This window comes from Lipotes vexillifer, unplaced genomic scaffold, assembly GCF_000442215.2.
Source record: "Lipotes vexillifer unplaced genomic scaffold, Lipotes_vexillifer_v1.1 scaffold458, whole genome shotgun sequence".
In the NCBI taxonomy this organism is placed as follows: Eukaryota; Metazoa; Chordata; class Mammalia; order Artiodactyla; family Lipotidae; genus Lipotes; species Lipotes vexillifer.
In genome coordinates, this window is record NW_006783957.1 from 2,622,967 (window position 1) to 2,628,966 (window position 6,000).

Below are 6,000 nucleotides of genomic sequence, written 5' to 3' on the forward strand. Positions count from 1 at the left end.
AATTGTTTTCCATTTGTTCTTGTACGTCTTTTCCTTCCCTTGTGTTTCTTGCCTAGAGAAGTTCCATTAGCATTTTTTTTAAGGCTGGTTTGGTGGTGCTGAATTATCTTAGCTTTCACTTGTCTGTAAAGGTTTTAATTTCTCTGTCAAATCTGAATGAGATCCTTGCTGGCTAGCATAATCTTGGTTGTAGGTTTTCACTTTCATCACTTTAAACATGTCCTGCCATTCCCTTCTGGCTTGTAGAGTTTGTGCTGAAAGAATAGCTGTTAACCTTATGGGGATTTTCTTGTATGTTATTTGTTGCTTTTCCCTTGCTGCTTTTAATATTTTTTTCTTTGTATTTAATTTTTGATAGTTTGATTAATCTATGTCTTGGCATGTTTCTCCTTGGGTTTATCCTGTATGGGACTCTCTGTGCTTCCTGTAGTTGATTATTTCCTTTTCCATACTAGAGAAGTTTTCAACTGTAATCTCTTCAAATATTTTCTCAGTCCCTTTATTTGTCTCTTCTTCTTCTTGGACCCCTATAATTTGAATGTTGGTGCATTTAATATTGTCCCAGAGGTCTCTGACACTGTCCTCAATTCTTTTCATTCTTTTTTTCTTTATTCTGCTCTATGGTAGTTATTTCCAATATCTTATCTTCCAGGTCACATATCAGTTCTTCTGCCTCAGTTATTCTGCTATTGATTCCTTCTAGAGAATTTTAATTTCATTTATTGTGTTGTTCATCATTGTTTGTTTGCTCTTTAGTTCTTCTTGATCCTTTTTAAACATTTCTTGTATTTTCTCCATTCTATTTCCAAGATTTTGGATCATATTTACTACCATTACTCTGAATTCTTTTTCAGGTAGACTGCCTATTTCCTCTTTATTTTTTTGGTCTGGTGGGTTTTTACCCTGCTCCTTCATCTGCTGTGTATTTCTGTCTTCTTATTTTGCTTTACTTACTGTGTTTGGTGTCTCCTTTTCCAGGCTGCAGTTTCATAGTTCCTGTTGTTTTTGGTATCTGCCCCCAGTGGGTAAGGTTATTTCAGTGAGTTGTGTAGGCTTCATTGTGGAAGGGTCTGGGGTCTGTCTTCTGGTGGATGAGGCTGGGTCTTGTCTTTCTTGTGGGCAGTACTGCATCTGGTGGAGTGTTTAGCGGTTTCTTTGAACTTATTATGATTTTAGGCTACCTCACTGCTAATGGATGGGGCTGTTTTCCTGTCTTGTATTTGTTTGGCATGGGGTGTCCAGCACTGGAACTTGCTGGTCATTGAGTGGAGCTGGGTCTTAGTGTTGAGAGGAAGATCTCTGGGACACCACTTGCCAATTGATATTATGTGGGGCTGGATAGTTTCTGGTGGTCCAATGTCCTGAACTCAGCTCTCCCACCTCAGAGGCTCAGGCCTGACAGACAGCTGGAGCACCCAGACACTGTCAGCCACAAGATTCCAGAGGGGAGTCACTGTATGCCATACACAGCCACAGAGGAAGCTCCAGGTTTTATTCAGGTTGCAAGACAGGAGCAAGTGGAAACTCTCGGCCAGAGCCTTTAATGGGGTTTCTGAACTTGAGTTTACTCAGGAAAATTAGAGGAACTGCAATTCTAGAAGGCACAATGTTGCAAGTTACAGGCCAGTCAGTGGAGAGTTCAGGATGAGCTGTGTTTATGGGGAAGGAGCCCATTTCTCTTAAGTATATACTTAAAAGTGATATATCTGGGTGATGGGGTAGGCTTAAGTGCAGTACTTAATTAGAAAGAGCAAAAATTTTTTTCCAAACTCTACTAACAGTTTTATATTCACACAAGCAATATGTGAGAGTACATTTGCCCCAGGTCCTCTGCAAATTTGTTTGCCATTCTATTAATCAAATCTTTGCAATTGATATAAAATGAAGGATTCTTATTTTAAGACAGTCATTAATTTGTGACAAACATATGCAACTCTGTGCATACAAACAAAATCAAGAGAATGAATATTTTGTCACTACAGAAGGATACCTGTGTCCCCATATGATCCAGCAATTTCACTTCTGGATACATGGCCAGAAGAATTGACAGCAGTGTCTTGAAGAGATATCTGTATACCCATGTTAAGAGCAGCATTATTTGCAATAGTTGAAAAGTAGAAGCAACCCATGTGTTCACAACTGATGAATGGATTTTTAAAATGTGGTGTATACAAACAACAGAATATTATTCAGCCTCAAGAAGAACTGGAATTCTGACAAATGCTACACCAAGGATGAACCTTGTGGGCATTATGTTAAGTGAAATAAGATAGTCACAAAAAGACAAATACTGTATGAATCCACCTAGAGATACCTAGAGTAATCACATTTATAGACAGAAAGGAGAATGGTGGTTGCCAGGGACTAGGGGTAGGAAGCAATGGGCATTTGTAATTCATGTGTACATAGTTTAAGTTTTGCACAATGAAAAGTGTTCTAGAGATGAATGGCAGTGAAAATTGCACAATGTGTATGTACTTAGTGCCACTGAAATGTACACTTAATAATAGTAAAGATGGTAAGCTTTATGTAATATGCACTTCACCTCAACTTAGAAAAATGAAAATAGTAAAAAGATACCTGTGCTCCATTTTAGGCAATCAAGTCTGTATTCGTTTCATAGGCTTCTGTAACAAAGTACTACAGCTGGTGGCTTAAGACAAGATCCATGTATTCTTTTACTGTTCTGGAGGGTATAAGTGTGCAATCAAGGTATTGTCAAGGCCATGCTCTCTTCAAAACCTCTAGGGGAAGATCCTTCCTTGCCACTACCAGGTTCTGGTAGCCCCAAGCATTCTTTGGCTTGTGGCAGCATAACACCAACCTATGCCTTCATCTTTCCAAAGCCATCTTCCCTCTGTGCCTCTGTGTCTTCACATGACATTCTCGTTCATATATCTCTGTTTTCTCTTCTTTCAAGGACGCCAGTCCTTTTGAGTGAGGCCTCACCTTAACTGAGTATGACCTCATCCTTATTTGATTACACCTGCAAAGATACCATTTCCAAGTAAGATCATATGCATGACTACTGGGAGTTAGGACTTCACCATATCTTTGAAGTGGGGGGACACAGTTCAACCCCAACATACTCACCACTCAACCCCAGGAAACCACTTTTCTTACTCTGTCATTATGGACTACTGATGATTTTTCTAAAGTTTCATATAAATGGAATAATAGAGTATGTACTGGTTGAATCTGGCTTCTTTTGCTCAGCATGAGAGCTTTAAATATTATCCATATTTGGTGAGAAGACTCACCAATTATGTGTGAAAATATCAGTGTTCAATATCTTTGCTAATACTTGGTATCATCAGTCATTTCAGTATTAGCCATTCTAGTGGGTCTGAAGGGATCATGAACATTTAAAGATTTATTGACATTTATTGACATTTACTTAATGAGGAATAACATTGAACACATTTTCATGGGCTCATTGGCCTCTTGTATATCTTCCTTTGCAGAATGTCCAAATATTATGTCTATTGTTTATTGGGAAGTTATTTTTCCCATATCTCTATAAAATTGATCCAACTCTATTTCTTGAAAATGTTATCCTTTCTGCTTGGATTTTCTTGAACATCTTAGTCAAGATAAGTGGATCATATATGTGTGGGTCTCTTGATGAAATGTATTTGATTCCAATGAGCTAATACATATATTATGTAATGATGTTTGATATTAACTCACACGTCTTGGATGTAAGCTCTAGAGAACACCATCTGTCTTCTTTCTGGTGCTTCTTTCCTCAGCTTCCAATAGTTGATTTACATGCACACGCTGATCAGTATTCAACTAAACATTCAAGGGGACACTCTCTCAAGGTCTCTAGATCTTTCTTTCTGTACAATTCTCTCTCTCTGTAGAGCATTTTCCTTAGTACTCAGCCCATGATTCTGGCTGTCTTCCCTCTGCTTGTATGTAACTCTTTCCTCTACTCAACAGAATTATTAGCCTTAATTTAGGCTTCTCTATTTCCCTATGTTGTGGCTTGAAAACTCTCTCCAATCTTTAATCTGGGGCAATTGTAGACCTCATATTTTTGTTTCCTGTGTCTCAGGGGTAACAGTTTGGTTTGCAAGTTCTCCAGTTTCTGAAAACTTTGTGTCATATATTTGGTAATTTTTTTAATTGTTTAAGGTTGGAGGGTAAATTTAGTCCTTCTTGTTTCATTCTATCTGGAAACCAACATCAACAGTATTTCAGGATCATATTATTTAAATAAAAACTCTGCTCACAGGCTCAAACATAAATATTTAAGGCAAAATATTGAATACTCACCTTTTAATTCCATATTCATTAGGTCTTCCCTTGACATGATGTAATTGCTTAATAAATGTTGAATGATTGAATGAATACAAAAAATAATATATGAATCAATGAATACATATGTTGACATTAACAACATCATTGTTTTTAATGACAGAGAATAAACTCATCAAGACTCAAAAAAAAGAGAATAAATTTTAAATCAAATGGAGAAAAAGAGAGGAGAGAAACATATGGTTTCAGACAGAACTGTTCACAGAGTGTTTCAAAAAGACACCCAAATAGACATCTGCCCTGGTTTCAGTCACAAATGCCAATTCTCATTTGAAAATTATCACTTTAAGAATCCAGATGATAGCATTGAGAATATAATCTGAAATTATTTGAAAATACTTTCTGGTAGAAAATTTTCCTTCTAGAAGTAAGACGAGAACCAAAATTACATATATATTTGACAACATTTCCATGTTAGAAACAAATCCACAAATTTCAGTAAAAGAACTCTATATTTAAATAATAAAACGATTTTAAAGATTATCTCCAATAATATTATTTAGCAATGCCAAATTTTATAGACTGTTGCTATAACTAAGGAATATGTCCGAAGTGCAAACCTTTGTAATGCTCAAAACTGTGCTGCATTTCCTGAGTGGAGTCCTAAATTCTACTTTGCCAATAGAGATACATCAACTTAGTCATCTGTCATAAATTCCCTCAGATGTGGATATTAGTAGAAAATTCTGACTCAACCTAACTCTAAGTCAAGACGTAATTTGCTACATGATGTGTTATAATGGGAAAAGAGAGAATCAATTTTCATTTTGGAACAAATGGAATAAATCTGCACCTGCAGTTGACATGGAGGTCACAACCTCATCCCAATAATGCAGAGCAAGCCACAGATGTTCTTAGCTTTATAATTTCTAGATTTTATTACTATAATTCACTGAGTCTACACACCTGAAACTACTCACCCAGTGACTTCAGCTGGTATAGAATAAAGTGGATCAACTCTATAAAACTGGCTATTGGCAATAACACTTCAGTATATTTTCATAGACATCGTATCTACTTAAATGACACTCCACCATCATTTCAAATGACCAGTAGAGGGACTTCTCATAAAACATTTGAAGTTATCTATGAACCTTCAAGTGAACTAGAACAAAGGTAGAAAATTATCCTTTACTGTACACTTACTATATATCAGATAGTGAGATATAGGCATATAGAAACCAGCACAACTATCTATTTAATTTCATGATTACAACAAGCCTGTTATGTGGTCTTTATTATTTTCACATTTATATTAGGGTTTTGAAATGTAAAGAAAACTTGGCAAATAGTACTAGTTAGAAAATGTCATGGCTGAGTTGAGGCTGATTGATTTGAAAATCAAACTCAATTTTCTAAAAAGCATGGGTACATGCAATTTTTAAATTATTCTGGCTGTAATTTCAGTTCTTGGGGAAAGGTTTTTTAAAAATATATTTTCTATTAGAGTAACTCTCATAGCAATGTAGCTTTTTATTTATCTGTATCATGTCTTTTTAAGTTATAGGTTGTGCCATAAAGTATTTTGTTCTTCCTCAAACACATAAATAAAAAGTGGGATAAGAACCATGTCCAAGTAGTAATACCTTTCATGGAAAGCATTTCAGCTATCATTATTACCATTATAACTAAAACACTTCTTTTTCTGTGAGAGAGGAACTTTTAAAATACTAGGGA